Source organism: Pleurodeles waltl, chromosome 11 (assembly GCF_031143425.1).
Source record: "Pleurodeles waltl isolate 20211129_DDA chromosome 11, aPleWal1.hap1.20221129, whole genome shotgun sequence".
Lineage (NCBI taxonomy): Eukaryota > Metazoa > Chordata > Amphibia > Caudata > Salamandridae > Pleurodeles > Pleurodeles waltl.
Genome location: NC_090450.1, coordinates 161,566,518 through 161,590,195, shown reverse-complemented (window position 1 = coordinate 161,590,195; position 23,678 = coordinate 161,566,518).

Here is a 23,678-nt window from a genome sequence, read left to right as displayed (position 1 = left end):
GTGAGAGGGATGCCGGAACTACTGGGTGTCTCTCTTGGTCTGCTGTGCAGAATCGGCCACATGTTGTAACTTGACATTATCAATGGAAACAAAACGATTTCCTTTGGCCCCTTGCAGCGGCGGCAAAATCACAGTTCTCGTGCCGCGCACCCCCAACACCGGGACAGGTGCTCGATAAGAAGGACCAAATTCTTTCTTTACTGCAACCTTTTCACGCACTAGATCCCCAATCCTCGGTATCCAACCAGTAGGTGTTACTGGCTCATCCTTAATTCCTGAGGAGGCAGCACTTGCAGAAGAGTTATCTTCACGGAATTGTTGTAAATCCTGCAAAACAGTGACACGATCATTTATGTCAAAGGGCGTATCTGCCGCCTCCACACCAGGACCATCTAGATCAGGAACATACATTTGTGTTCCGAACAGGCACTCATATGAAGTATGACCCCCCAGTGACCTTCTAGGCAAGTTATTAAGTGCTCTCTGTACTCCATACAGGTGGGCTAGCCAACTACGACCCGTACCTATAACCCTGGCCGTTAAGGATTGCTTTAAATCACGATTTAAACGCTCCACGACAGAATTTCCCTCGGGATGAAATGGAGACGAGAATTGGAGCTGGACCCCCAACGAAGCAATGGTGTCCCTGAATGCCTTAGAGGCAAAAGCAGGGCCCTGGTCCGAATGAAAAGCCGCAACTGCAAATGTATCGACAAAGATACGCAAATCTTTAATAACAGTCCGAGCGTCAGCCGAGTGCTGTGGCCAGACCCACACAAATCTGGAGCACGAATCTACAGCAACCAAGATGTATTTGTATGCACTATCTGGTGTCAGCGGACCACAATGGTCCAAGTACGCACACTGTAATGGTCTGTTCGAAATCAGAAGAGGCGTCTGCTGCGGGCGTCTAGCCGACGATGCTTTAATTTGTTGACAGACGTCACAACAAAGGACATACTGCTTTGTCTCCTTATAGAGACCAGGCCACCAATAACGGGCCTGTAAAAGTGAAATCGTGGCAGCCACTCCAGCATGCGCAGACGCCACCCCTTCATGTGCTGCAGAAATTAATCGAGGTCTCTCAATCTTATTCGGTAATTCACGTACAGCAATGCCTGGAATATTAACAACAGCATTTAGTGCACCAATCAAGCAGTAAGTATATTTAGAAGGAAAGCCTTTAGGAAATGGTGTGCCATCAGCCGTAGCTTTTATGGCAGCCGAGATCTCTATGTCTGGTTTTGAACTCGAACGAGTCACTGCGGCTACAGTGGCGATAGCCACTGCCGACTTTGCAGCCTCATCAGCCAAAGTATTCACAGCAACGTGTATTCCAACGCGCTGGTGTCCAAGTGTATGTACAACATGGACTTTAGGAAGCGTTTCTTTCAGACCCGCAACCTTACCCCACAACAATTTATGTTTAATGGTGTTGCCTTTAGAATCTCTGAACCCATTCATTTTCCAATAGTGCAGATATTCATTGAAGGATTGCACACAGTAGTAGGAGTCACAGACCAGCAAGGTCAATATCGCCGGCTCTGCATGCTCCAACGCTAACAAAAGAGCTTTGAGCTCAGCCAGCTGCGCCGTGCAATCTCCCAAGGTTTTAGTATAAGTATGTCGGGGGCAGAAGACTTCCCCCTCCATAGTGCCGCTCACCACCGCACATGCAGCAGAATACTGTTGTTTAGTCCCAACCGCTGGTTGCGCAGAGCCATCGGTATACATGACCACTTCATATTGGTCTATAGGCAATGTGCCTGCAGGAACTGGGTACTCTATTTCATATTGAAGAAATTCTTGAGTCTGCAGCTTAGGGTCAAATATGTAATCCACATCAGTGGCCGTCAAAGACGTAGCCCATTGTATCCACCGCGGGTGTAAAGCTTTCGAATTAGGAACACTCGCTTTTGTAACAGCCTCTAAGGCCAGAATCGGGGAAACGACAATAATGCGTTGGCCCTGGGCTAGCGGTCTTTCTTTGATCACAGCCATCTGTACTGCAGTGAGAATTTTCTCAGTCTGTGCAAAACGTTGTTCTGCAGCAGAATACAAGTGGGACTTGTATGCTATCGGGACTGTCTCCCCTTCATTAAAGGTGACATACGTAAATCCTACAGCCCCAGGAATCACCCTGATGACCAAATGTGTTTTATTGTCCCGTGTGTGTAAGTGTTTAACCGCTAAGAGATCATTCTGCAATTCTCGCAGTATGTGTGTATGCTCAATCGTCCAAAATCTATTTGAAAAATTCGGGCGAATCAGTTCATATAAAGGTTTTATACGAGTAGCATAATCAGGAATGTAAGTTCTGCCAAAATTCAGAAACCCCAATAATGACTGAAGCTTCCGAACCGTATTAGGAGGCTGCAATAAAGCACATTTCTCCAAAAAATGTGGTGCCAGGCTCTTGCCCTCACTCGATAACTCATATCCCAGGAAAATAACACTGAGGAAGGCAATCTTTGATTTCTTAAAATTAAACTTATAGCCAATATCAGCTAATCCCACAACAATGCGCGATACGCGTCTGAGATGTTGTAAAATCTCATCGTCAGTCAAATATATGTCATCAACATATGATAACGCCTCAGGGTCCAACTCGTGCAGAAGTTCAGTCACACGAGCCGAAAACAGTCCTGGGCTATTCTTATACCCCTGAGGTAAACGACAAAGCTTTTTCTGAGAGCCAAACGCACTGAAACTGGTATAGTCCCGACTTTCGGGTGCTATATTCTGGCAGAAAAATCCATTCGAGATATCCAAGGTTGTTTTGTATTTTTTACGCACTATATTATTCATAAGCGCAGCGCTATGTGAATTCTGTATGGCATATGTGCGTGTATGACTATTCAAATGTCTATAATCCACCACTATCCTATAGGAATGGTCCGGTTTAGCAACCGGAAATAAGGGATTATTCATCGGCGAGACACAAGGCTCAATCACACCTTGGTACTCCAATTGTGTAAGAATTTACCTAACCGATGCCCTTGCTTCAAATTTAATAGGATATTGCGGCTGTGGCTGAGGTTCGCTTTTAATTGGAATGACATGATAAGGTGATTGTTTATCCCACCCCACATTATTCCTATATAGGGCGGGGCTTGTGCAAGAGCCCATGATTTACAATAGGACTCCGCTAGTTCTCTCGGAACAAGCGGTGAAAAGGAAGGCATAATAACCTCCTCCCCAACCGGACAGTCGCGAACAAAGTCAGGTGGCCAATCTTGTTCAGCCAACAGGACATCATATGATTTCACCACATGGTCCCAAAAGATGGCGTGTACAATGCGGTCAATGTCCCCTTCTAACCGTAGAGTCACAAGATATACTTGATCAGGATCAGAGACTCGCATATCCGCCGTCTCAACTTGTATGAAGTCATCAGTTGCTTTCGCCTCCAGATGCTCTAGAAGACTCCGGCGAACTATTGTGACCTCTGCCGCGCTGTCTAACAGTGCTAACGCCCATGTCTTGTTCGTCAAGAGAACTCTCTTCTTGAGCGGCATGTCTAACCGAGACTGCTGCCACTTTCTTCTTTTTAAATTGCTGTTTTTGTTGCATCGGTTTCTCTTCCTGTTTAATAGAAACCTCCGCTGAGCGTTGTGAATCCTGTCTCGGTTTCACGTACTCCGTCCTCCGCTCTGACCGCCCACCTCTCTCACTTCTTTTCTCCGAGGAGTCCTGAAAGGAACGAGATTGGCGCGTATCAGTATATTGATATCTATCAGGCGTCTTCAAAGTATCCCTATTCCTGAGATTATACTTATTTTGTGGGGTCTCCGGTTGCGGAGACTGCCCACCATCCTTCTTAGGTGTTTGCTGTTTCTTATCCCAGCGCTTTTTCGCACCCTCAGGTTGCTGTTGCTTAGAATTATCCTTATTATTTTTACCCTGCAATTGTGGCTTCTGCGGTCGAGCCCCTAGGCTATCACGACCAATACTAGAATATGTTTCAGCTATTATTCTCGGAAGTTCCCGCTCCTGATTAATCTGCGGAACGTCCCGAAGACGCATTCGCACTGCTAGTGCGACAGCCTCCCCCTTGAGATTACTCAAAATAATAGAAGAAACCGCATCAAAATTACCCATCAATTGCATGCCCAAATCCAAGGCAGGGGCAGCCCCATTTTCATCCTGAATTTGTTTAAGCACCTCCGGCAAATTAGCCAAAGTCGGTGTACCGTGTGCTGTAGTATAGAGTGCAGCAAACACCGTGCCCCAAGTATTACAAAGATCCACCGTAGGAACCATCCCATACGGCAAACACATCGTCAAAATTCTATGCTTATCCTGAGGTCCCATATGGGGAAATACTGCTTCCAGCGTATTAATTTTTTGCGCCAGCCAAAACGGAGTCTCCTCACGTTTAGCCGGTACTTTGCCCATCACTGAGTGTACAGTGGCCGGATTGATCCCCGGTACCACCGCATGCGGGTGTGCTGGAGCAGCACGCGCTGCATTCGTATTTAATGTCTGCATCACAAACTGAACTAATCGTCTGTATGTTGTAGTTAATTCCATATATAATCGACGCACTTCAGCCACTGCCACATTTGCCACTCCAGGATATGGTGTATATGTAGCCAATAAAGGCCAGGTCGGACCATCATTACTTAACGAACCTAACCTTACTGGTGTTACTGAGTGTGGGAGGGCGCCATCAAGCCAATTATGGTGTTCTTGATAAGATAAAGGTATTTCTAAGTATGCATAAGCCCTGTATTGTCCAGGGACATTCGCAACAGTATATTCGTGAAAAGTATTTGTACCCCCATCAGCTGCTGGAAATACGACCCAAGAATAAAAAAGTTCAGTTCTATAGGCTGCATGGGCGTCCACCACAAAAGTGACCGGACCCCCCTGGACCGTCAGTCCATGTGCTACCAGATGACCCGTGAGCGGAAATCGCATATTAAGCGGTATATTTACTACAACTGGATTCGCCATTAGTATAACAATAATAGCTCTAGGACAGAGAAGGCACACCAATATCGGGGTTTTTCCTTTCAAAGTTCAAGCTTGAACAACCAACCACTAAGTAATAGGATGTACCCAACCTGTGGTGGCGGAAACCCTCAGCCCCATGGACGTCTCCGCATACGGAACCGAGGAGTCAAAATATATACGAGACCGAGAGAGACAGTCGGACCCAAACATTAGAGCCAGACCAAACGTTGGCGGCGCCATGTCGCGTGGGCTCTCATTATCCTAAATGAGACTACTGGATTTCTAGGCAGCAGGATCGATAACGGTGTGGGGGACTGAGTCTGACCCACGTGTAAGGAACTCTGTCACCCTAAATCCGGTTGTTGCTCCGGCTAACTAGCAGTGCCTCATTTCTCCCACGGGGAAGAAATGATTGGGCAGCCGAGCGCATGACATCTTTGGAACTTCTCAGGGAAGTCGTGGTCACTCAGATCCAAACCAACTCTCTCATTCACAATATGGTCTCATATACAAATGACAAAGACAGTATAAGTTTTATATAATGTTTTAATAAAACAACTGTATTTTAGATATTAAGGCGTGAGCCGCAATAACCAGAACAATACAACATAGTAGGATTGATATAGTAACCAGGAGAGTAAAACATAGAAATAAAGCTATCATAATTCCTAACCTTTTCTACTCTCCCTCTGCTTGTTCTATTTAGAGCACAGCATGTTAAGCTTCCAGCTTGCCTTTCTGTATCACTAGGGAGACGGACACACTCATACCTGAGCAAAGGCCTGTGATCTGGTTCAGCATCTGCAACAAGGCAGTCAGCGTCTAGTTGTGGTTCCCTGGTCGGAATCTCCCTCTTGCATGTATTGGGACAAGGAAGTGATTTTATAACTAACATGTCATCGTGATCACAAAATGTTCCTACGCAGGAATGGCAAGTCTAGACTCCTACCACGTCTATCGGCAATGTACCAGACTGTATCCTTGACGAAAGCACAGAGTGAATATGTTATGAAGAACTCCAGTGCTGAAGTAGGCAAAACAGTGTGATATGAATAAAAAACAACACCATAGAACTGGCTATTCTGTAAAATAACAGTACGAAGCCTAATAAAAAGCATTTAGAGTAAAGTGCATAGAGGCTCTAAGCTGTTAGCAAATGAATAAAATATATTTAGGGCAAAGTGCACAGAGGCCTAAAGCCTGAAGCTAATGCGCAAAATATACGTAAAACTGACCACACTACACCGCCAATGGCTTACCACGGTTGCAAGACCGCCACGGTGATTCGTGGGTCATGATACTGTGGCCTTGTTCCTGTTGGCGTAACGGTTGGGTTTTGCTATCACCAGTTTATCACTAATCTTTGGTGTGGCGGACTTGTGTGGGTGTCTGTATAGTGGCGGATTTCTCTGTGTGGGTCATAATACACGTAGCGTGTTACCGCTGCGGTCACGGTATGTTGGTGGCCGTCAGCACGGCGGTAGGCGGCATTTACTGCCAGGGTTGTAATGAGGGCCAGTATGAATAGACTGGCTTGCGTTACTAAATTTGGTCCAGCCGGTGATGCTATGAAAAAGATCATAAGACAGGATTGGGGACTCATTCAAGAACATTTTACGAATGAAGAACCACCACTGTTCTCTTTCAAAAGAGAACAGTGGTTCTCAGGAGGAACATCCAGTGGCAACCCTGAGTTTTAAACTAATTCCAGGGAGGGTTTGCAAGGCACGCCTCAATAGGAAATCAATATTTACCACAGATAATTGTGCAATTAGGTAAGTAGATACTAATGTTCCTTCATGATCTAGAAGAGAACTTTTTGGTGATCGGACTAGATGCAGAGTTGGCTGTTTTAGTATATTTAGAATTTAAAAAGAGTTCCAAATTAAGTGTTTGCAGGGGAGGTGCTTAATATATTAGCTTGAACCTGTGTATTGATGATCAGATGACTTTCTATAATGTGTGCTGCTTGTTTGTTTACAAGAAATTTGGGATATGTAAAAGGTTTGGTTTATACTTGATCCCATGAACACTAGTATATAAAGCAAACTTGACCATATGAGTAACTAGAAGAACTGATTTATGCATTATGTTGAGTTTGCTTTTGATTATGACATTTTACACAATGTTTTCCCTTTTGTTTTAGTGAAAGAAATTTAAGAGATACAAAGGCTTCTCTGTAATGCTGACTTGATTCTATGGACACTGATACATTTATTGAATTTGGTCATATGAATGGCTAGAGGTGAGGAGGTTATTTTACACCATTAGCCCCACCAATATTAGTGACTAAGCAAGGTGGTCTCAAGCTGATATGTCAAGTATGAGAGTTAGTTCTGTTGCTAGAGGAGGCTGATATCTAGTTCTCTCTTTTTAGGTGCTACCTACAATAATATCCTGTCCTGATGATGACTCATTGTTGATTGGTTCCTATATGATGGGTCGAAACATCACCATTATTTAGATTTGGACTAACATTTGAAAATATTAGTGGTTTCTGGTCACCTGGACTGAAGGGGTAATTTTGAAGACCACTTGTTCTTTTAGCCACACTTTTGTACAAATTGGCCCTCATTATGACCCTGGTGGTCCATGGACCGCCACAGCCGATGTGACGTTCTCACCGCCGTGGGACCGGTCATGCTGATCACCATATTATGACTGCAGCAGTTTGGTCACTGCCAAACTGCTGCATCCCTGCCCGACCCACTGCTTTACCGCAGGCCACAGGTCTCCTCCTGCAGGCCGGTGGAGTCGGATAACTACCAAGGTTATTCCAACTCTGGACACTGCCAGCATTTTCCTGGCTGAATCATTGCCACAAAATGCTGATGGTAAGGTATCCCGATGACAGGAACCTGTGTTCCTTTTGCTGGATACCACCCAAACACCTCCGCACACTCACATGCATGCACCCACACACACATAATCACACACAAGCACACCCCCCACTCACAACATTCACCCCAACAGGCACGCATACTTTCCCACACATATCACACATGCAAGAATACACACACCATCCCCACACCCCTCCCTTCAACTACATACATACATACACCCACCTGCACGCACTCACTTACACCCCTTACACATTCACCCATGCACACACCCCCATCCCTCATCCACATGCATACACACACATATCACCATCACCACATGTACACACAGGCACACATGCACCCACAGACACTCCCCCTTCCCCGCACATTCATGACACACATGCAAAAAACTCACTCACACCCATTCCCACCCCTCCACATCCCTCTCCTTTGCGAACAACACTTACCTCATCCGATGAGGTGCTCCTCCTTGAGGGAATGGGACCTGGTGCTTCCACTGCAGGCACCGCCACACCACCAGAAGACTGCCACACAGAACTACTGGTTGTAATTCTGTGGGTGGTCTTTTTCTGGCATGGTTGTGCTGGCAGTGGAAACGCATAAGCACCACTAGTCTTCTGGCGGCCACGTCTGCAGCAGTCTTGGCTAAAGACCGCGGCAGTCATAATGAGGGCCTTTGTATGTAGCGCAGGTGCACTTTAATTTCACTTAATCACCTTCAGTGAGCTGTCACTTTATGAAGGCACCTAATGTACTGAATTTTAATTCAGAACCTTTTTGAAAAACAGATTTGTTGAATAAGATATGTAAATTACGTAACAGTCTTATTGAGATCAAAGATGTCTAGAAATAACTTAGTATTACCATGGGAGTCAAGGGTCATACTTCCTCCTTGAGGACCAAAATGTTTTGCAGTATATGTCACATGCACTAGTTACACAAGTGAGGTAGCATTTTTATCGAATCAAGTGGCAGACGGCTGAATGGTAGTAATAATCTAGATTCCTGCTGATTATGGAATTTTATGTCACAGAAATGCAAGAAAAATTTGCAATTTTAGGCAAAATATGAGGTTTGCAGGGCTTTCTAGGTAAGAAAACATTGTGGAATGCACATAAGGCATACCAACCTGGACTCCCCACGGGTGTCCAGCTTTAAAAAATGTCTGTGTATGGTAGGTTTCCTAGGGTGGCAATCGATCCCTGGCCAAAATATGCTGCTACCTCATTGCCAAATCAGATAATTTTTGTGACAGGAAATATTGATGTCTTCACATTGTTTTTTGCGGTATTTCCTGTTGCAGGCACACAGCCTACCTACACAAGAGAGGTACCATTTTTTATCAGAAGACTTAGGGGAATGCTGGGTGGAAAGAAACATATAATTCCCTACAGATTCTATTCCTTTCCATCACATAATAATGAGGAACATTTGTGTTTTAGTCAAACTTTGAGGTTTGCAAAGGATTCTGGGGAAAACAGGCTGGTGAGAGCCATGCAAGTCACCCCACCCTGGATTTTCCTAGGAGTCCTGTTTTAAAAAGCGTACAGGTTTGCCAGATTTCCCTAGGTGTCAACTGTGCTAGGGCCCATAACCCACGGCTATCCCACTTTGCACAAAAAAGGGGGCAGTTTTGAGTGAAAAAACGTGATGTATCCATCTTGCTTTTTTCTGCCTGTTTCCTATCATGGGCACTAGGCTGAAACACATTCATGAGGTTCCATTTTTATCAAAACACTCAGGGGAATTCTGGGTGGAAGGAAGATTGTGTCTTCCCACAGATTTCAGAACATTAGAGCACAAAAAATGTGAGGAAAGTGTTTTTTTTTTTAGTCAAGGTTTGAGGGGTGCAAGGGATTATGGGTGGAACAACCTGATGAGAGTCATGCAAGTCATCCCATCCTGGATTCCCCTAGGTGTCTAGTTTTTTTTTTTTTTAATGAACAGGTTTGCTAGTTTTCCCTAGATGCTGGCTGAGCCAGGGTTCAAATTCCACAGTTACCCGCTTTGCAAAAAATGGATCAGTTATGAGTGGAAAAATGTGATGTATACTTTTTGTGGTTTGGGTCATTTCCTGTTTTAGGCACTAGGCCAACCTGCACAAATGAGGTACAGTTTTTATCAGAAGACATGTGGAAGCATGGACTAGTAGGTTATATATTATTAGATGTTGTAATTTGCTGCATTTGTACATTCCAAATGTAGGCCACTGTGTAAGAAGAAGACATTTTGGGCCATATTTATACTTTTTGACGCAAAACTGCGCTAACGCAGTTATGCGTCAAAAAAATTAGCGCCGGCTAACGCCATTCTGAAGTGCCATGCGGGCGCCGTATTTATTCAATGACGTTAGCCGGCGTTAGCCGCCGGCGCTGCCTGGTGTGCGTGAAAAAAAACGACATACACCAGGCAGCGCCGGCGTAGGGGGAAAATGGAGTATGGGCGTCCAAAAATGGTGCAAGTCAGGCTGAGGCAAAAAAATCGCCTCAACCCGATTTGCGCCATTTTTTTTTCACTCCCAACCCCCATTGAAATGACTCCTGTCTTAGCAAAGACAGGAGTCATGCCCCCTTGCCCAATGGCCATGCCCAGGGGACTTCTGTCCCCTGGGCATGGTCATTGGGCATAGTGGCATGTAGGGGGGCACAAATCAGGCCCCCCTATGCCACAAAAAAAAAAAAAAAATACTTACCTGAACTTACCTTAATGTCCCTGGGGTGGGTCCCTCCATCCTTGGGTGTCCTCCTGGGGTGGGCAAGGGTGGCAGGGGGTGTCCCTGGGGGCAGGGGAGGGCACCTCTGGGCTCATTCTGAGCCCACAGGTCCCTTAACGCCTGCCCTGACCCAGGCGTTAAAATCTGGCGCTAATGCGGGTTTTTTAGACCCGTCCACTCCCGGGCGTCATTTTTGCCCGGGAGTATAAATACGACGCATATGCATCGGAGTAATTTTTTAAGACGGGAACGCCTACCTTGCATATCATTAACGCAAGGAAGGTGTTCACGCAAAAAAATGACGCTAACTCCATGAACTTTGGCGCTAGACGCGTCTAACGCCAAAGTATAAATATGGAGTTAGTTTTGCGTCGAATTTGCGTCGAAAAAAACAACGCAAATTCGGCGCAAACGGAGAATAAATATGCCCCTTTATAAAATAGCCTCTAAATCATTTGCTATTACAGGTACCCACAGATATACGGATGTACAAATAACCACTGCTTCTTAACTCCATATCTTGTACGCATTTCAGAAATACATAGTTTACCTTGATACCTATTTTGGACTCTACATATTTCACCATATGAATTGGTCTGTACTCACTACACAATGAAAAACTATTGTACGGTGCAGGTCAGTTGTTGGCTCTGGGCACCTCAGGTTCTTCAAGAACATACAAACCCTATATATCCCTGCAACCAAAAGGGTCCAGCAAACAAAATGGTACATTGCTTTCGTAAATTTGCCATCATGACAAAAAAGTTATATTGCCAGAAATGGCTATTTTTCCTACTTGTTTTCAATATTTCTTTATGTCAACAGTTAGTTTCTTTGTATAAACCTTAAGAGACTTACACATATGACCCCTTGCTGATTTTGACATTTTGCATACTTTTCAGAAATATATAGCTTTCCTTGATCACCCATGGGTTTCCTGGAAGTAAATTGAAAGCATGAAAATAGGAAAAATGGGCTACCTCTATGAAAAATGTCACCATTGTGGAAATAATTACTTTTTTGGATTAAGCACTGCATGTTTCTGAAAGCTGGGAAGATGGTGGAATTAGCACATCAAACCATTTGTTGATGACGCTTTTATGAAACAAACAGACACTTTTACCCAGAGCGCTATTTTCTTATTTTTTCCCCCAAAAACTCTAAATTAAGCAATATTTTGGCAATTTTCTTAGTCCCCTCCAGGGGAATCCACAAACCATGGGTACCTTTAGAATTTCCAGGATGTGGTTAAAAAGTACGCAGATTTGTCCTGAAACGCTTATGTGGACAGAAATTTATGGAGGCCTAAGCAAACATTACCCCAGGTAGCTAAAAAAAAGCTTAGCCCTGGTTTTGAGGGGCAGAAGTCTTAGGAACAAGAGTTGTTAAAAAGTACAAGAATTAACTATGTACCTTTTTCCGGGGTGAATGTATTACTAAATTTATTAATGCACCCCAATGCTTTTCCATGGAAGAACCATCCTTGCTACAGTGAAAATAGCTTTTAGTTTTTTTCCACTGTAAGAATGTTTAACATTACACCTCATATGTCCTACTTTTAAATACCATGCAACCTGCCTCATAGGTGCCAAATCCTACTTATTAAAATGAGCTTCTATTCCTGTTAGAAGGGGTCATTAGGCAGGTCGAATTTGCAGATAAAACCTGCACAGCTGTGCTATACATGGCAGTCCTCCATTCAGGTTTGCCCCGCCATTACTGTGGGTGGGACATGGGGTGCTTCAGGGTACTGGTGACATTTGACTTACATGCCCTGGGCTTATTCTGTACCACATAGTAAGGACTTATGGGCAACTTAACAGTGCCAATTAGAGGCATGCCAAATTCATCATATTGAAAGGAGGAGCACAAGCACTTCACCTCGGATTATCAGCAGTAAAGAACAGAGTTCTACAACCAGAAAAAACAGTTAAGACAAAAATCTTAGGGTTCACCACGTAAAAGACAGTCATTTCCAACAATGTAATTCAGTGTGTTTAATTGATGCTTCACAATTCCTTCATTTGATTTTTGTGTCTTTTAGCAAACCTTAGGGCATGTTTCCTGTCTGCTCTCTCTTTTTAGGTTTCACTATAATTAATGCTGCAGTGGCTTTCATTCAAACATAACGTATTTGATATAGAAATAGGAAAAGAGTTGTGAGTGAAACACAAAACTGTTGTTGCTCATCAATGAGTGCTTAATTCTGCATGACCTTTGAAGGTTATCGATTTCATCATTACAAGATTAAATATCCACATGCCATTGGTTAGTAGCACACTTATCCTCTTTTTTACTGTGCCTGGGGACATTTATCCATATGTTTTTAAATGACATACTCATCATTGTCATGAGTTATGAGTTTATATTTTAGTCTTCCTGTATGTTTTTAAATATTGAAACATTGGTTTGAGTTGCAATCTTTTGGTTCCACATCTACGTGTAGCAGTACCCTTTCATTACAAAACCTATGCTGCACATCATGCACGCACCTTTGCACTGAAGTAGTGTGTAGATTTAGGTAGGCTGTTTGAGCAACAGCACAAGGGATAACAGAAGGAGCATCCTATCCTGATAGAAATATTTTGCATCTGTGTTTTCCCTTGTGCAATGCAGTGCATAAGGCTCTGGGTGGTGTGCTGAGTTACACGTTTTCTCATGAATCTGCCACTCTGAATATTAATTTCATAAATGATATCAAATGTACATTGTAAAGTGCTGATATTTCACTTTATATGTGTAGAAGTGTGATCATAGAGTGATAAGAAAAGAAAAGAAAAGAAACACGTTTATAATCAGGTGTGTCTGATTGAGTCCCTCTCTGCTCCGGTATAGAATTTGAATAACCCCATGGTTATCCTAAACATAGGCGTCCTGAACATTTCACAATTTGCCTTGGTCAAGACCATTGAGAGAGTGTCGGGAGGCAGTGGTGGGAAGGATTTTGCTGAAGGGGCTTTTTAAGTAGAATATGACAGCTTTTGAGATAAAACTGCAGAGGCTGACAATTAGATCTGTTGACCTTTAGCAAGCGATAGATGAATAAAAAAAAAAAACTGGTCCTTATTAGTCAAGGGTGAATGCTGGTGATGCCATTAATCACCCTCACTGCAGTAAGGGCAGCCAGTTCAGTGTGAAGGTGTTGATGCCACACTTGTGTAGGGATACATAGTGCAGCTGCTGGTCTTTCTGTGTGCTGTTTGACTTCTCACTCTCCTGGATGTTCATGTACAACACAGGATTTTTTAAGTAAGGTTGCAGTTTCTCCCAAAAAACAACACGCTACTCCACGTTGTCGAGTTTTGATGGGCATAATATGGTTGTAAGGGAGAAATTATCGTTTTTGTGTTTCCACTCCTTTCATTTTTTAAATCTTCCGGTCTGTAATCAATTGAGAGTAAAACAAGATTCATTCCTTGGAAAAAAAATTCCAGCCTATTAGGTGGATTTTTTCTCTTTCATCCACTTTTGTTTCTGCTTGCAAACATCAGAAAAATTCAGCCTATCCTAGGGCGTCTTCATTTTTTTGGCGTTGTTTAGCGCTGTCCTTGCACTGGTGCATTTATGGCTGCCTAGCACCAAAGGAGGCATCCTTGTGACTCGACACAAGGGTTCCTGCATTATGGCACAAAAACAATCCTTAGATGTATATTCCTCTCAGCACATGTGATATGGGGAAGCAATGAGGAGAGAGAAATCAATGTATTTCTCCTTGTTATTCCTCTCTTGGGTAGGCGTTACACCTCTTTTGGTTAGGTTCACCAATTTGGTGCAAACCCAGGTTTACTGACTTTAGTAAATCTGGATTTGCATTAAATTACATTAGCGGATCTATAAGAATGCCCCTGCTCCGCCCATGCTCCACCCATGTAACTTCTACCTCTTGCAGTGTAATATAACGCACAACGGCCTGTTACTTTTTATTCGCAAAGCCATGAAGGATGATGCAAATAAGAACTTTTGTAGCTTTGTAAGTCTAGACTACCATTTTGTGTTGTGGCTGCACCAAAGAAGTGGTGCACCCACAACGGAACATATTAGTAAATCTGGGCATATGTGTTCATACAATGCACAAAAGACCAACCTATTGCTTTTTTCAGCCTATTGCTTTTGCCAGCGTAGTGCTCTTGTGAGCACTTGTTTACCCGGTTTAAGAAAGGGTTGAGCCACAGGTCGGTCTTTTGTAGAGCCTACAGCAAAGGTGCGTAGTTAATACATGTTTCTGGCAGTATCTCAATTTCTTAATACATGTGCAGTAAGACTGAAATTACTCTTCTTACTTCCCCATGTCCCAATATTGACACAAATGTATTTTTAAAAGAGGCAATTTATCTTGCCAGCTATGATTATGCGAATGGAGAAATCTTATTGCATCCTTGTTTTAGTATTCTCTTTCTAAATTTCAAAGAAAAACGTGGTATGTGATTTCATTTATAAAGATATTTTCTAGCATTTCTGAGTTTTCATATTTTGGTGAAATGGTCTTAAACTTACATGTAAAAAATTGAAATGGCATACGAGATACCGTAATGGGTTTTAAGGAAAGTTATAAAACTCGCAGCAGCCTGGGGCTTCTTTCTCTAATCTGGGTCAATTGGCAACTATAGTGCAGTCAAACAACTTAACCAGTGGGAGGAAGCTGGTACTGAACAAAGACCAGGCCCGCCCTGCTTCAAAGAGTGTGTGCCAGGGAATTGGATAGATTGAGAAGCAAGCTCCCTGAATGTCTTTCAAAGAAGTGAAAGGAACAGAACTTACAAAATGTCATTGTCTGAAAGGAAATGCAGTTCACCTTTGTCCTTTATATACACAGCAAAAATAAAATACTTGGAGAGAGTAACCATACCAGCAATAAACAAGAAAAGCATAAGTTCTCACAGTTCAAGCTCTGGGATCTGTCTTTTGTTACTCACAACTTGGTTCTTATTTGGAAGCTTTTCAATGCTGTTTATAACAACTTGTTTTCATAGTCAATACGGTCATCAGCACTTTTGATTGCTGTAAGTAAGGGATGTTATCACCAGTAGGGAGTACTGGCAGTTGAACACAGTGTGAGAGTTGAGGCTAATGAGGGTTTAAATACAAGAACCACTACATAATAGTAATCGGATACTGGAATTTTGGGAAACTAGTAATGGCTTGTACCCATAAAAGGTAACATGACACATAGAAACAGTGTAGGGTTTCAAAAACAACAGTAATCAGGCTGCTCCATGCAGGTTTGTTCTTTATGTTATGTGTATTTGTAAAGTGCGTTATCACCCTCGAGTGTATTCTGGCACTGAGCAGGTGTGTGTGTCTAGCTCTGCCTATGGTAAATTGGTTAATTCAAAAGCCAGGTCTTCAGCTTATTGCGGAATTCAAGAAGAGAGGAGGAAGTTCTGTTGTGGAATGAGAGGTATGTACATCCTCTATAGTTTACTGCCATCATGGGCATCCAGAGAATATTTTATTTTGGAGGGGCATAATTGTGGTGGCTCGTCTGTTCACTCTATTACAGGTGTCATGTGAAATAATGCACTTGTAATATGGTGGATGGAGCATCCACAAAGTTTGTGATGGACTATCCCCTCATTTATATCTAAACAAAGTCCCATGTCTAATTCAATAGATTATGGATGGGGCAGCTGTGTGGTTAAGAAACACCAACAATCTGACCTGTTTTTAAGCACAAACGTACAGTATTTGCCTATTGTCAATGTGTATGTACAGCCCTTTCCAGCGATGCTTCTGAAACTGTTCTTACATTTCTACATCAAAGATACATAGTTTACTTTAAACTGACACCAGATATTTAATCTGTAGTTAATGTACTGAATTTGGCTATAAAAAAAATCAGGAACGTTAGGAAACTAACATAACTTCATTTTCATGATGCCAAGCCAGAGTTTTAGCTGATCGTCTGTGTCTGCCAACTGTTTCACTATCCATGCTCCAAAACTGATGATTCTACTATTCTGCCAGCTTCCACGACTAAAGCCCTTGTGCTGTTTCATGCCTCTTGAACAGCTAAAGGCCATAGGCTTGATATACACAGCCATTTTGGGATTGCAAACCCTGCAGTTCACATGTTGGCAACGGAAAAAAGGCTATACTTATGTACAAAACATTTTTTACAAGTTGCCAGGCCTTATGTCAAGCTGTATTTCTTTTTTTTTGTGTTGTAGTTTTTTATTGCGTTTAACAGCAGATAACACGCCAAACTGATACAATATGACATAATACAACCTTACAAGGCGAAAAGGGTAATTAGTCCACCTGAGTTCGACTATAGGACAACAATTCGTGGATAACATGTTATAGAGGGAGCACTTGAGTGTCGTCTAAGATACATCTGCAGGTACATGGCACATGTATCAGTGGTTGTGGGACCTAACATTTTTTGGTGCGGAAAAAGATAGAGGGATAGCAGGAGAGACCAGCAATGTGGGGTGATGAATAATAGTAATAATGATAATAGCAAAAATGATACTTATACTAATAGTAATAACAATAGCGACATCGGAGGCAATCGTCAGTAAGCAACATATCAGAGAATACTAATCTATACTAAGAGGTGAGGGGGTGGGGAGGGGGAGGGGTGTGAGATGGGAAGAAGAGGGAGGAAGGGGTGGGGATGGGCGGGGGATGCAAACCTTTCAGGTATCTGCTGACAGAAAAAGGGGGGGTAGAGGGGTAGAGGAAATCAGCTGTCGGGTTAGGACAATGTTCGAAGTTTGTCCTCCACTTGTGAATCTAACGCCTCTGTTCATCATTTTCTCCCTGGTGTATGATTGAGTTAGAGAAATGGGCTTGCATCTGTTACAGGCGGGATCCTTCTAATAGTAGCGGGGGCTATCCGAGACTGCATAAGTGGGGATAACAGAAGCTGCTCCATGATAGGCGGGTAGCGCAACAGCAAAGGTTGCAGTGGCAAGGATGCTATGAGGGTGGCATGTCCAGGTCTTATAGTGTTAGGCAAGGGGTGGGAAGAGAAGGGAGAGAGGAGGGAGAAGATAAGAAACAATACAGAGAAGAAAAACGAGGAGAAGTAAAAAAAAAAGGAGGAGAGAGAGAGAGAGGAAAAGAGAAGAAAGAAGAAGAAAAGAAAGGAGAAGAAGGGAGAAGAAGAGAGAAGAAAAGGGAAAAGAAAGGAAGAAGAAGAAGGAGGGGCTGGGAGAGCGGAAGGGGAAAGATCTGGTATCGGAGAGAGGAGAGAGAGGGGAAAGAAGGGGCGACAAGGAAGAGATAAGTAGACAGGAGGGGAGGAATAGAGAGGAAGCGTGGCAGGGGGTGTGAGAGCCAATCGGCCAAGTGCAGTGGTCCCAGGGCTAGGAAAACAAAGAAGGGGGGTAGGTACGAGATGATAGAAAGCAGGAGAGTAGGAGGGGGATGTGGATGGGAAAAGGAGGAAGGGAGAGAAGGGAAGGGTAACGGGGAAAGAGAGGGAGACCAGAAGGTACGTGCGTGGGGTCGGCTGGTGAGCAGTAGTAGTGACTGTGATGTCGGTCAGACGTCAGGAAGGAAGGGAGCCCATACCTGAGCAAAGATGGCAGCCTGGTCCTGAAGGTTATAAATGACTCTCTCATGTGTGGCTATGTTAAACATAGCCACAGTCCATTCCTCGGGTGTGGGTGGCGTCGCAGATCTCCAGTGTCGTAGGATATATATTTTCGCAGTTGACAGGGTTGTGTGTAGGAGTCTTTTTTGCGGTTGTGATAAAGCTGGGAGAAAGGTCATGTTGTGTAGCATGCGCAACGAAGTGGGCAAGGGGGTTGGGTGCAGCAGGGATTCCGCCAGGGCATGCTCCACTGCCTTCCATAAAGGCTGCACGATGGGCAGTTGCTGAGCACATGGAGTAGATCGCAACACGGTTTTGTGCAGCGCCAGCACGACGCATGCGGATGGAGGCCGGCCTTATGTGGCTTCAGCAGGTTCCAGTACCAATCATGTAGTATCTTGAAGAGGCAGAACTTTAGGCGAGCCTTGCGAGTCCTTCTGTCTAGCGCTTTCACCGTGTCTGCCCAGTCCTCCTCCTCGAAGGCCAGAGGAGGCGGGTTTGCCATTGTAGACGTAGTTTATCCAAGATAGGTTGAGAGAATAGATGGCTGATAAGGACTTCGTACAAGCCAGCCATAACTCCCTTATGCTTCCCCCATGTCTTCAGTAGGCTATTATAGGTGAGGGTTGCAGTCCCTAATGAATAATGTCAGGATTTTGATGCATATAATGCTGGAGTTGTAAATATTTCCACTTCTGCATTGGATGGAGATGGAATTCCTCTAATAGACTAGTGAAGGGTTTGAGCCTGTTGGCCTCCAATACCTGGTCTAGGCTAGTTATACCAGTGCCTCTCCAATGTGGCCAGTTCAGGGCTGCACCCCCCACGCATTTACTATCGTTATGCCATAGGGGGGGCCTGGGCGTGGAGGGAGGGGTGAACCCCTAAAAGGCGATGGGCCCTCTGCCACGCTACACCCGTCGCCTTCAGGATTGGATTCGGGTCATCGGGGGGGATGGTGGTCGTGCGGTACAGTCCATTAAGGCCTCCCCTATGGGAGAGCAACTCCTTCTCCACTAACACCCATTGTGGCGATTCTGCAGGACTATGCAGAGTGGCAGCCAGTGGTGAAAGATGGAGGGCTAGGGCATAATGTTCCACCAAAGGGAGTCCCATTCTGCCGTGCGACCTACCTACTATGAGCTTGGCCGATGCTAGGCGGGGCATGTGGTTCCCCACACAAAGGCCCTGATTGCGGCGTCCACCGACCTCAACGTGGACAGGGGTATCTGACGGGGAGAAGTCCCATTACGTATGTGAAACGCGGGACTGTGACCATGCGCACCGCCTGCAGCCTACCCCACATGGAGAGGCCAAACTGTGCCCATTTGTCAAAGTCGAGTCTCATACGGGCAGTGAGAGGGTCTAGGTTGTCCTCCGTCATGCGTTCCAGGCCGCGGTTGACAAAGATCCCCAAGTATTTAAGGGTCCAGTGGAAGGGGAAGCCCAGGATCGCTGATTTCATCGTCTCTCGCGACAGAGGGAGGGCTTCGCTCTTATCCTAGTTTACCCGATATCCTGAGAGGGGGGCAAAGTCGTCTATGATTGCCATAAGGTCAGGTAGTGAGCGGTCTAAATCAGTTAAAGTAAGCAGGATGTCGTCAGCATACAGGTAGAGTTTGGAGGTGACGCCGCCCGGCAGTGGGATGCCCGCAATCCCAGGGGATACTCGAATCGCACCCGCCAGCGGCTCAAGTGCCAGTAGGAACAAAAGGGGGGAGAGCGGGCAGCCCTGCCTCCTTCCTCTGCAGACAGGGAAAGGATCTGAGAGGAAGCCTCCACAATTGACCTGTACAGTGGGTTGGTCATACAGTAGACGTACTTTGGAAATAAATTGGTCGCCCAGACCATATTTTGTTAATGTTGCGAAAAGGTACGGCCATTCTATTCGGTCAAACGCTTTTTTGGCGTTGAACGACAGTGCTAAGGCGGCCTCAGGTGTATTCTAAACCCCAGAGGGCATGGCATAATGTACGAAGGTAATTCCGTGAGCTGCGGCCCGGCACAAAGCCGACCTGTGACTGATGTATGAGGGACGGTATGACCCTGCGCAGACGGGCCGCTAAAACGCTGGCCAATATTTTAATATCACCGTTCAAGAGGGATATTGGCCGGTAGCTGCCGCAGAGCAAAGGGTCTCGACCCGGTTTTGGTATGACAGCAATGACGGCGGAGTTGGATATCGTGCCCAGCAAATTAGTCTGACAGGCTTCGTCCAGCGCCCCGTGTAAAACATCAAGTGTCTCCTCCCCTGCCTATTTATAGAATTCCGCAGGGAATCCGTCTTCGCCTGGTGACTTGTGCTACGGGAGACCGGAGACAACCTGTAGAATTTCCTGGCGGGTGATTCCCCCCCTAACAGTTCCCGGCCTTCATCAGAGAGGGAGGGCAAGGTGACAGTACTGAGAAAAACCTCGATTTGGGTGGGGGAGGACTGTGAGTCCGAGGTATAGAGGCGGCAATAGAAAGTTGCGAATTCGTCCACTATGTCCTGCGGGTGAGTGAGGATCTCTCCCGACTGGCCCCTGATAGCCGGTATAGCAAGGGTCGACGCTCTTTGACGAAGTTGTGCAGCCAGAAGACGGCCAGCCTTCTCGCCTTGCTCATAATGTCGTCCCTGTAGGCGCTGCAGTGCATATTCAGCCTGGAAGGTAAAGAGTTCATTCAAAGCCATACAGGCTCTCTCCAAGTCCCTGCGGGTGGGAAGGGAGAGGTGGGTTGTGTAGCTCTGCGTTAGGCGTGTAATATCAGTCTCTAAGGTCGTTTGCCGCTCCGCCCTATCTTTATTTGCCAGTGCAGCATCGCGCATCATCTGTCCCCGTATCATTGCTTTGGCCGTGGCCCAGACTATCCTTTCGGATGTCACTGACCCAAGATTGTCCCGAATATATGTGGATGTGTGTGCCTGAAGCTGTGCCTTCCCCTGAGGGGTTTGGTAGCATTGGGCAGCGAAGCACCACGGTTTGCGGCCTGGGGACACCATGCCTAGCTGAAGGGCTAGCAAGATTGGGGAATGGTCTAACAAGCCCCCACTCAGTATGTGAGAGTCCTGCGTTTGTGCTACGAGGTTGTGCGAAATAAGGAAGTAGTCCAGCCGGGATTGGGTGCCGTGGACTGGGGATAGGAAGGTATACTCCCTGTCACTCAGGTGCGTCAGCCTCCACGGTTCCACCAGGCCGTTATCATGCATTACGTCGGACTGTATGGCTCTGTCCCCATTATTGATAGTGTCCAAAGGCCCTGTCCTGTCTAAAATGGCATCTCTGGTTAGGTTCCAGTCCTCGCCGATAATGTACCAGGTAGCTCCAATCTCTGTCAAGAGACGGTTAATGCGGAGGAAAAATTGCCTCTTGGGACCTATTGGGGCATAGACGAATCCAACGCATAGCGAGGCAGCTCCCAACTTCAATTTGGCAAATGTGTATCGTCCCTCCGGGTCGGCCTATGACTTGGTTACTGTGAAGTGCAAGCTCTTTTGCAGCAATATCGTAGTCCCACATTTCCGCAGCACCGTGTTCTGGTCCTCCAGTGGGGGAGTGCTACAGCTGGAAAGAGCGGTCCCTACCCAGTCCCTTCGTAGTTTATCAGATTCAAGTCTGGTCAAGTGGGTTTCCTGAAGGAGGGCTATGTCCACTCGTTTGGTATTAAGGTACAAGAGTACTTTCTTCCGTTTAATGAGGTGGGTAAGACCGTTGACGTTCCAAGAGACAACCAGGAACGGGGTAGATGAGGCATGCGTATGTCCAGCCCTGGGGGAAGTTATTAAAGGTGATGGAGCAAGAGGTATAAAGAGGAGAAGTAGGAGGGCAAGGGAAGGGGAAGGGAAGGTGCGGGTGCTGTAGAATTTAGTGCGAGGTGGCTTGCGGGTGGGGAAATGGGGTGTGGAGGAGGGGAATAGAAGGAGAGGAGGGCGAAATAGAAAGAGACACCAGGGAGGGGAGGAGGTAAAACGGATGGGAGGCATGGGGTAAAGATGTAGAGTAAGTGTGTGGAGGGGAAGGAAGAGAAAAGAGAAAATAGGAAGTAGGAAATAGGAAATAGAAAATAGGAAATAGGAGGGAAGATAAAAATAAGAAAGAAGGAAGGGGAAGGGAGGAGAGGAGGGGGAGAATGTAGCAAACAGAAGCTCCAGGAAACCTAAGCTTTAATCTGCGGGTCTATACACGGACCGTACTATACACGTACCTAGCGAGGGGCAAGGCCTACCGGACCACGGCCAGGGACGGGGGCGCAGCGCAGAACCACCATTGTCCATTGATACCAGCTTCCCATGATCCCAGAGCTGGGTTCCCCTGGGAGGGGCGTGTCGTGATAAGGTGTCATTGTGCCTTGATGTCCCCCAACAAGGGTGGTAGAGTGGGGGGGGCAAGGCAACGCAGCATCACACTGCCGGAGGATAGGCCCACCGAGGTGGGAGGCGAGGGGGGGGTGTCAGGACGTAATATAAGTGACTAGACCTAAATTTAAAGGGAGAGAGGATGTAGAGAACAGTACAGGGACTGCAAAAATGGAGACATAACAATGAGAAATAATCAATCTGCACTGCACTTTTCACTATGATAACAGCTATGTCATTAAAGCCATTACAGGGCAATAAGGCTTAAGGAGCATGAATTGTTCCACATGTCATCAAACCCAACAGAGCATGAACAGTCCTCATAGGTCTATTTTGCTTGACCCCCATTTGGTGAATATAAGAAAACTTTACCTGACAGGGATAACAAATATATAATCAGAAACACCTAACATTATGTAGGAATGAAAAGAACTGTACTCAGCCAGCCAACGGGTCAGTAGAGGGTCCGCCATTTCCAGGCACACACAGGGCCATGTTCGCAAGGTTCTTAGTTTCAACTATCCCAGAGGATAAGGCAGGTTCAAGTGGGCCCACTGGGGGCTTTAAGGGGGAGCGGGGTTTGTCTCTATCCGCCACCTGCGTATGGAGCGCCACCGCATGCAGTACCTGTCCCCTGTTGTCGTGGCTGGGAAGCAGTCTCTCCAGGTCCCGTCTTCTGGGGCAGGGGGGAGGAAGTTGGTGGATAGAACCTGACCCTCCTGGGGCAAGGTCTTGAGAGGGAGTGTACTGATCTGCAGCCGTTGTGTCTCGGTATGGAGTCGAGGTGGAAGAGTCTGTGAAGGACAGTCCATCTAAGATAGAACGCAAGTCTTCTGGGTTGTAGAAGTCTTTGGATGCGCCGTTTTTTGATATCCACATTCTCGCTGGGTCAAACAGGCCATATTTCACTTCCAGCTGGCGTAGTCGCGGGCGAAGAGCCAGGAATGCCCTGCGCCGGTCGCTGGTTTCCTTGGAGAAATCTGCAGATATTCAAATTGTATGTCCGTCTAGCTGACAGGGACCTTGAGTATGTGCTTTCTGTATGAGTTGACGGGCCTGCGTGTGGTGAAGAAGACAGGCTATGATCGGTCGGGGCGAGCGTCCGTACCGGCTCTCCAGGGGCCTAGTCTATGTGCTCTTTGGAACTCCAAGGGTGGCTCAAAGGTAGTGCCAGTCAGCCTAGGCAGAGTGTCTCGCAGGAATCTATGGAGGTCCTCACCCTCGATGTTTTCGGGAAATTCTATGAAATGGACGTTGTCTCTTCGGCTCCTGTCATATAAGTCCGTC